The sequence below is a fragment of the Pseudophryne corroboree genome, chromosome 4 (assembly GCF_028390025.1).
Source record: "Pseudophryne corroboree isolate aPseCor3 chromosome 4, aPseCor3.hap2, whole genome shotgun sequence".
NCBI lineage: Eukaryota > Metazoa > Chordata > Amphibia > Anura > Myobatrachidae > Pseudophryne > Pseudophryne corroboree.
In genome coordinates, this window is record NC_086447.1 from 725,986,100 (window position 1) to 725,995,979 (window position 9,880).

At 42.6% G+C, this 9,880-nt stretch overlaps 1 pseudogene; it reads right to left on the minus strand.

Moving 5' to 3' along the window:
• Nucleotides 1–8,840: 8,840 nt before the first annotated feature.
• On the minus strand, nt 8,841–8,959 carry LOC134912521 (5S ribosomal RNA; annotated as a pseudogene).
• Between the last annotated feature and the right edge of the window lie 921 nt (nt 8,960–9,880).

Consider the following 9,880-nt stretch of genomic DNA (forward strand, 5'->3'; position numbering starts at 1 on the left):
ACATGGTCTTCCTTCCATACTTTCATTCGTTTCTGTTCATTCGATACCTTTGCCTCCCAGGATGCTGCATTTGAGCAACAGGTTCTCTAAGCGGGCCATTACTTCCTCACAATCCACTCATGTTTCGGATACTTCATCTGATGAAGGTGGCGTATATACTGACCCCTCAGACACTGATGCAGATGCTTCTGATGGGGAATCTACAGTATTATATAGGTGGGTGTTCCTGACCTCTTGGAGGCTATCAGACTGATTCTTCAAATTGATGATGACGCAGAACCTCCAGATACCTCTAAGAAACATGATAAGTTCAAGTGTCAGAAGGTTACTAAATTAGTTTTACCCCATTCTGACCATTTGGTTGACATACGTCAGGAATCCTGGGAGTATCCAGGAAAGAAATTCTCCCTGTCTAAGAAGATGCTAGCTCGTTATCCCCTCGCTGCGGAGTTAAGTAAAAATTGGGAAACACCACCATCGGTGGACTCACAGGTCGCGCGTCTGGTGGTGTCATCTGCTCTGCCTGTCACTACCATCACCTCTCTGAAGGAACCAACAGATAAGCGTGTAGAGGGTTGCTTGAAGTTTATTCACACTCTTGCAGGAGCTGTGCATAGGCCCACTATTGTGGCTTCTTGGGCTGCAAAAGCTATTGAAGCCTGGGTTCAGGAAGTTGAAGCGGAGCTACCGTCTGATTTTCCTGATAATGCTAGACAGTGTCTTTCATATATTATTACAGCCTCTCATTATACTCAGGAGGTGGCATCTGATGCCGGTGTCCTGGCGGCCAAAGCATCTACTACGTCCATTCTGGCTCGCCGTATTCTCTGGTTGCGGTCCTGGTCTGTAGATCTGGACTCTAAAAAGACCTTCGAGATGATCACCTTTAAGGAAAACATCCTTCTGGGGGAAGATCTCAACAAGATTGTTGCTGACTTAGCATCTGCTAAGACTGCCTGTCTGCTAGTACTAATCCTTCGGCCCCGAAAGGCTAAAAGTACTTCCTTTCGCTCCTTTCGACCTCCAAGTAAAGCAAAGGGTCAGGCGTACCCCGAAACAGGCTCACACTTCCAAATCCACTAAGCCCAAAGCTAAAGGTTCTTGGGCTGCCCGTCAGCCTGCTTCCAAAACAGACAAGCCTGCTGCATGACGGGGCGGGCCTCCCCCTGGGGGACCACAGGGTGGGAGGCCGACTTCTGCGGTTTGCTCAGATATGGTTAATTTTCAATTCCAGGCCTTACCTTTTGGTCTGACCACGGCTCTGAGAATCTTCACCAAGGTCATGACGGCTCTGCTCCACTGTCAGGGTATCAGGATCCTGCCGTATCTAGACGACTTATTGATCCTGGTGAACTCTCCAGAGGTTCCCCTCCGTCATCTGGAACTGACGGTCCAATTCCTGCAAGCCCACGGGTGGCTAATCACCTGGAAGAAATCCTCACTGGTCCCTGCTCAGAGCATGGTACACCCGGGGGCATTATTGTATACCCACAACCAATAGCTGTTCTGGTCTCCAGAGAAAGTCCTGAAACTTCAGGACAAGATAAGATGCTTCCTATCTCGCCCACGTGTGTCGATACACTCGGCGATGCAAGTACTAGGCCTCATGGTGTCGGCTTTCGACATGGTGGAGAACGCTCAATTTCATTCCCGCCCTCTGCAGAGGTTAATCCTTTCCAAATGGGATGGCCTGCCTCACCGGATCAGGACTCACATGATCTCCTTGACTCCGGAGGTTCGCCTGTCACTGATTTGGTGGCTACAGGACCAGCAATTGAGCAGGGGTCGTTCCTTCTGGATCTCCAACTGGGTCCTTCTAACGACGGATACCAGTCTGCGGGGTTGGGGTGCAGTGTTCGAGCAGCACTCTCTTCAGGGTTGGTGGACCAGGGAGGAATCTTTCCTCCCGATAAACATTCTGGAGTTGCGGGCAGTGTTCAATGCTTTGAAACTGGCCCTGCCTCTGGTACAGAACAAGTACAGTCGGACAATGCCATGACGGTGGCATACATAAATCATCAAGGCGGCACTCGAAGCCACATGGCAATGCTGGAAGTGTCAAAGATTCTTCTTTGGGCAGAACACCATCTGCTAGCCATATCAGCAGTGTTCATTCCGGGGGTCCTCTACTGGGAAGTGGACTTCCTCAGTCATCAGGACGTACATGCCGGAGAGTGGAGCCTTCATCCAGAATTCTTTCAACTTCTAGTGGACAAGTAGGGCCTACCAGATGTGGACCTGATGGCGTCTCGACACAATCACAAGGTTCCGGTCTTTGGAGAAAATACAAGGGATCCTCAAGCAGCGTTCGTGGATGCGCTGGCAATTCCATGGAACTTTCGGCTGCCGTATGTGTTCCCTCCAGTGTCACTACTGCCCATGGTAATAAGGAAGTTCAAGCAAGAAGAAGGAATACTACTTCTAATCGCTCCGGCATGGCCCAGACGGCATTGGTTCTCAAACCTACAGGGTCTCTCGATAGAGCGTCCTCTTCTACCTCCGCAACACCCAGACCTCCTCGTTCAGGGCCCTTGTGTCTGCCAGGATCTGGCCCGACTAGCTTTGACGGCGTGGCTCTTGAAGCTTCAGTTCTGAGGGCCAAACGATTTTCTGAGGCGGTCATTCAAACTATGTTGAAGGCCCATAAACCGGCTTCTGCTCGGATTTATCATAGGATAGGAATTGTTACTTCACCTGGTGTACGGCTAAGAATTATGATGCATACAAGTTCAGTACTGCCAAACTCTTGGCTTTACTGCAAAAGGGCCTGAACTTAGGCCTTCGTCTGGCCTCCCTCAAGGTTCATATTTCTGCATTGTCGATATGGTTTCAGAAAAAAATTGCGACTCTGCCTTATGTTCATGCATTCACTCACAGTGTTTTACGGATTCAATCTCCCTATGTTCCCTCTGTTGCTCCTTGGGATTTGTTGGTTGTTCTGGATGCCCTACAAGAGTCTCCGTTTGAACCTCTTGAGTCTGTGGACCTTAAATGGCTTACTCTTAAGGTCTTGTTTTTGCTGGCTATTTCCTCTGCTAGACAGGTTTCAGACTTGGGTGCCTTGTCCTGTCGGTCACCCTTTCTGATTTTTCACCATGACCAGGCGGTTCTTAGAACTCGCCCTGGTTATCTGCCTAAGGTGGTGTCATCTTCCCACCTTAACCAAGAGATTGTTGTTCCAGCCTTTACCTCTCCTGGTTTATCCTCCAAAGAGCGGTCTTTGGATGTGGTACGGGCTCTCCGTATTTATGTGAAGAGAACAGCTTCGCTTAAGAGATGTGATTCTCTCTTTGTTCTCTTTGGTTTTCACAAATGTGGTTGGCCTGCTAATAAGCAGACCTTGGCCAGATGGATTAGAATGGTGATTGCACATGCTTATGTACAGGCTGGCCTTCCAGTTCCTGCTACCATCAAAGCCCATTCTACTCGGTCTGTTGGACCTTCTTGGGAGGCCCGCCGTGGTGTGACCCTTGAACAATTGTGGAAGGCGGCTACATGGTCCTCAGTGAACACGTTCATAAGGTTCTATGCCTTCGATACTTCCGCCTCCCAGGATGCCTCCTTTGGATGCCGGGTTCTTGTGCTCGCTACAGTACATCCCCTCCCATGAGGAACTGCTTTAGGACATCCCCGATGTAATTCCTTGTGGAATCACAGTGTACCCCGCTGCAGAAAAGGAGATTTATGGTAAGAATTTACCTTTGTTAAATCTCTTTCTGCGAGGTACACTGGATTCCACAGGGTATCCACCTTGACGCACTTAGCTTCTTTGGGTTTGTATGGCATTAGCCGCTGGTACCTTCCCCTGTCGTCAGAATGTAGTTGTATGTGGCTACTAACTGCTTTCGTCTCTTTTACCTGCTACTGCATTGGACTGGTTAACAAAACTGAGCTCCAGTACCTGGAGGCAGGGATATAGAGGAGGCAGCGCTATGCATCCTGGGAACAGTCAAAGCTTTTAGCCTGTTGGTGCCTCGGATCAAGATCCAACTCTACACCCCGATGTAATTCCTTGTGGAAAGAGATTTAACAAAGGTAAGTTCTTACCATAAAGCTCCTTTTTTATAAGCATTTGTATATCTACATTATGTGACATCACTGCCATATAAAAAGGTGCACAAGTGTGTTGCATGGTAGTTCTGTAACTGAATTTGCACTGCTTATTAATTGGCTAAATTTTTTTTGCCAAAAACCACTCAGAAATTGTCAATTGTTTTCCTGATTGAAGTAAGTTATGAACATATATTTAAAATATCCAACATGATTTTATTTAAAAAAATATTTTTTCAGTATTTTTTCTATAAACATCAATTAAAACAACAATGGCTGATATATTGGACCATTGAGGGCTGCTTCATTTACATTTCACAGTGGCTGCTAATCTCTCCGGGTAGGGGGTGCAGCCAGGATGCCCAATCAGCAGTGATTGGCTGCCCAACAGTCATGGGGTAGGTAGCCAGGAAGGCCAGGTGCTGGGAGGTCCCTTTTGGTTTGGCAGCAGCTGAAAGATTATCTTCCAGCAGCCGTACAGTGGGTGTTTCTGACTGGTCGCATCAGATGTAACCATGTAATGGAAAGCACAGCCTGGCGTGGTTATATCTGATGTGACCACGCCAGGCAAGTGGTTTAAAGTAGGGGAGGGATGCCACAGATAAAATCTTGACAGTAAAAATATTTTGTTCATATTGGCGTAATCGCAGTGAGGGTGTAAATAGAATGGTGCTTTTTTGGTTTCCATTTGGGGGCCACAATCTCCAGAGCATAACAATAACCTGCAAATGGGTTTAATGGTAATCTTTAGCTGTAGAGAGGACAGTGAGAAAATAGGGACTTTTACTTTAATAATGTTATATTGTACTTTGCAGTATTTAATTTTAAATAAAATTGTACTGTATGTATTTACTATATTTACTGTATATTTACATATACATACTGTGTGTGTGTGTGTGTGGATATATTATTTATTATTATTATTATTATTATTATTATTATTATTATTATTTTAATTCTATTTCCTTTGCATGGAACCACTCATTTGCACACATTTCATCTTGCATGGTTGGAGGCAGTCCTCGCTAACACAGAGCCATTCTGTGATCATTACATCCATTACTGTGACTTCAGCACAAGAGAACTTGGATTGTTAAACACTTTGTTTTTACTGGGTGTTCAAATAACATTTTTTTAGTGCACAGTCATACACTGGATCCGGAGACTGCCACTACATCTATGTTCAAGGCAAAGGGGGACAAGCATACCACCATTATGAGTAGATGTTTATATATGGCCGGCTGTCGCCAAGTGTTTAAATAAAGAACAGTCACACTACGAACAAAGCAGCAGGAATGACCGTTACACTGGCTTGTCAGATATACACTTCAGCCCAAGAAATATTAAAACAACAACGTCTGTTTTAGAACCTTAAAAGGAAAGCAGGGAAAATTTCCTACACATCTGATTCTGGGCAGTGTACCAGCTGTGTGTCATAACATGATAATTCTGAGCAGTGAGAAAAGACTCCGATTATAGGTAGAGAGTCATGTGTGTGTGGAGGTCTACAGTCAATAGGTCTACCACTAAAGGTAGACATGTATTAGGTCGACAGGATCAAAAGGTCGACATAGCATAGGTAGATAGTACAAAATGTCGATAGGGTCAAAAGGTCAATATGCAAAAGTCAACACAAAAAAGTAGACAATTTTTTTGGGGGGTGTTTTGGCACTTTTCTGCCACAAACAAACCCCATTAGTGTACCACGTCCCCTCGCATGGCGAATGAGCTTCGGGCAAGGTTACTATTCCCAGTCGTAGTCCACATGGATGGTAAAGTATGAAAAAGTTGTTGTTTTTTTGTTTTGTTTTTAAGTGTGTCGATCATATGTGTTGACCTTTTGTCCCTGTTGACATTTTGAACTGTCTACCTTTTATATGTCAACCTTTGACCCTGTGGACCTAATGCATGTCTACCCTTAGTGGTAGACCTATTGACTGTAGACCTTTTTAGTGTAGATCTAATAATCCACACCCAAGACTCATTTTGCCCTACTAAAAAGCCTGCAACTTTAAATGACAGTAGAGGCTAATGGCAAGCTTTGTCACCACAATGGTCACAGAGGCTATCTGGTCTTCTGTATGGAAGCTCCTTCACAGGAATTCCATCTAAAACGTAAAGTGGAATGTTGGGTGTAGTTCACCAAAATAGCATTCGATACGGTCTCCAAAATTTGATGCACCTTCCATCCTATTCAAAGTCTCTGCACTACTTCCAGTGGTTCCATGCTTCAACAACACGTATGAATTAGGTAAGCAATGTGGTTGGGCAGAAGAAAATAAGCAAATATGAATACAGATCACTGCCAAATGAGGATTCCTAGGTATATGTGCTCGCAATCGTCATTGATTTCTATCTAGTGCAGTGTTTACCAACTGCAGTCCTTGTGCAACCCCAGCAGTTCATGTTTTCAAGCTCTCTCTGTAGAATCGTAGGATAATGCCTGGCCCAGATAAGTGAACTAACTTACCTGTGCATGATTAAAAGAATCTAGATATGGAAACTGGATGCGTGAGAAGTGGATTTAGAAAATAGTGGTCTAGTGACTGCTCAGAGAGAAATTAGCCAGATCTCAATATAGTGTATATATATATATATATATATATATATATATATATATATATATATATATATATTTAAAAAAAAAACACCATTTTTTTTATTTGACCTGATGTTTGGTGAGCAATTTCTTAAAGTTTAAAAGTATCACTGAAACTTAGTACAAATCATTCTGTAATAGATCTGGATTCTGTTGGTAAAGGAATGGCGTGTCCCTCTCAAACTGCCTGCTGTAAGCATTCATGTGTACAGTACAGCATATCCTGTGGTACAGAGGTATGCAAAACTCATGAATGTGTGAGGATCTACTAAAGCACAGGGACATTAATCCCATTTATCTGAACTGTCTGTCACTTTTGACCACAACAGCTGGTGGTGGCTTCATTTCTTTACCTCACATGTGACCAAAGGTGTGGCTAGATGACTAGAACGCAAGTCAGTAGTGTGCTACAAAGGGATCTTACAAATGTTAGCATTAAACTACACCATTATATAAATGTTATTCCATATTTCACATAAATGTTTCCCTTTTACCGCATGCAGCCTTGGCTGGAGTCAAGTGTAGCAAACGTCTCCAAATATCATTAGTTCTAGTTTCTATGTCACATACACAAGATACTGTAAATGCAATCATCCCTGATTTAATAAACGTAAGGTAAAAATCTTAGGATGTAATAAAACCTAAGCGATAAGAATTAGTTATAAGAGAAATACTGTATACTGGTCTTCACAATATAGTACAGGAAAACTATACATACTATAAACCATAAAGATAAGCATGAGTGAGTCTAATAACCCTCTTTGAGCAAAGTTGCTGAAAGCTCAATGGTTGGAATGTCTGAAATATACAATGAATACAGTGTAGGGTTGGTCATCGGTGGTTACCTCAATGGTATATATCCATTCACAGGTGAACCATAGATGGTTTCACCAACTTATGGTCATCCCTGCTCTTTTATGATCTGGGCTGCAGGCCAGTTAGAGCCTGAGGACAGGACTTTACGGAGGGGAGTTGCACTAAGTTAAAACATTTTTTTTTAACATTGGATGTTCGATGGCCAGCCCTAGCACAGAGGATATATAGAAATGTAGCGCTAATAAATGTAGGTATTTTAAAGTAGATCACCCTTGCCATTTGATTTAAGATTCTGCAACTGTAAAGATAACAGAAATGTGTAAAGCAGGACTTTAATATACAGGTCTTCAGAATCTTCGTTTTATGGCTGATTAGACCAAAGTCTGGGCCTTCCATACAGCTAAAACACATTTAAAAGTTAGGGGTCTATTTACTAAGCCTTGGATGGAGATAAAGTGAAAAAATCAAGAAGGGAAAAGAAAGACTCTATGCTGGGGCACTCTTATTGAAAAAATTAGACAGTAAAATGTAACCTTTATTATGAATCATTTAAAATATAGGGGGTAATTCTGAGTTGATCGCAGCAGCAAGTTTGTTAGCAATTGGGCAAAACCATGTGCACTGCAGGGGGGGCAGATATAACATTTGCAGAGAGAGTTAGATTTGGGTGGGTTATTTCATTTCTGTGCAGGGTAAATACTGGCTGCTTGTTTTTACACTGCAATTTAGATTTCAGTTTGAACACACCACACCCAAATCTAACTCTCTCTGCACATGTTATATCTGCCTCCCCTGCAGTGCACATGGTTTTGCCCAACTGCTAAAAACTTTCCTGCTGCGATCAACTTGGAATTACCCCCATAGTGTGACAGACAAGATAAGGTATTCCAAACACAAATATAAATACCCAGGTAATTTCAAATTAATAAACAGTAAATACCGCAAAAGATGAATATTTATTATATAATTGCAGGAGTAGCTTAACATATGTCCACTATCAACAGGTAGATAGCTGGAGTCTCCTGTGATGATATCCCGTGAGTTAATCTAAGCACCATTGGATTGAAAGGTTTGTTGCCTAGTATGGTGTTGAACCACCTTCTGTATAAATGTCTGACAGTAGTGTCACCATAGGCATTTTAATGCAGCAGATTAGACAAGAGTGTATAATCTGCTGAGTTAATGAAAAATTAATTAATGATAACCAACAGATAGTGGATTGAATCATAAAGAAGTGATTTTAAAGACACAGCAGATTTGTGAAAAGATATGGACATTCATATGTGAAGCATATAATAATAATAATAAATCAGTTCTTTCTATTGAAAGAGGAGAAATTTTTTTTTAGAGGATTGTTCCTGCTGCTTTCCAACCAAGTTTACTGCACCTGGTGTTCCTTGGCAGTCTCCCAAACAAGTACTGACCAGGCCTTCCAGAGCTTTGCTTCCAAGATCAGACGAGATTAGGCGTCTCCTGTGGAGTATGGCCGTAAACGGTTGGATGAGTGAGTACTTATTCCTGGTAAACAGAAATGTGCTTCTGCTGTCCAGAATGGGGGCTTCCACAAACATTAATCACCACCACCGTGGTGAAGGAACTGGATGAGAGAGCACATCGGTGCAAGAGTGCAAGGAAAGAAAAAAATGATAGCAATAAATGCCAATAAGGCATGAATTGGGTATAGAAGAAAAGAAAAAGGAGAGGGCAATAACTTGTAAATATATGCACAGCGACCAGGTGTGGCTGATTGAAATCAATCAAATACAATTAATTATGAAGAGGATTGTAGTTAGTTTTCAAGCTGTCAGGTTAGTAAATTTGTCCTAAAAGCAGATTCTCTAATTATAGACCTAATTTAGCACCATCAGTATTGAAAAAGAATCTCTACAAACAGAAGGGAAAGACAAATATAACAAAACAACCCTTTTTGTGTCAGCTGTTTCAATTTGTATTAATGCTGTTCAAACTGCGTAAAGTGTATATATTTGTCCTAAAAACAAATCAGCTGTGCAATCACAGTATAGGTATAGCTATTTTACTTTGTAATAAGGTTTTGTCTGCTATTTTTTACTAGTGCGGAACATCCCTCTTTTTCTTTTGCATGGAGATAAAGTGGACAGAGATAAAGTACCAGCCAATCAGCTCCTACCTGACATGTCACAGGCTGGGTTTGAAAAATGACAGGAGCTGGTTCTTTATCTTCGTACACTTTATCTCGATCTCAAGCTTAAAAAGACCCTTTAATCTGGAATTTGGCAATCTGCTCACTTCAGCCACCGACTAATATGATTTAGTGTTCAACTAGTATTGCTAAAAAAAAATGGACAGTTTTGTGCCATGCTAAGCGGCTGGCCTCAATTCGAGACCTTCTGCTTAAAAAGAGGGAGGGAGGGTTGCGTGGAGGACCCTGTTCAG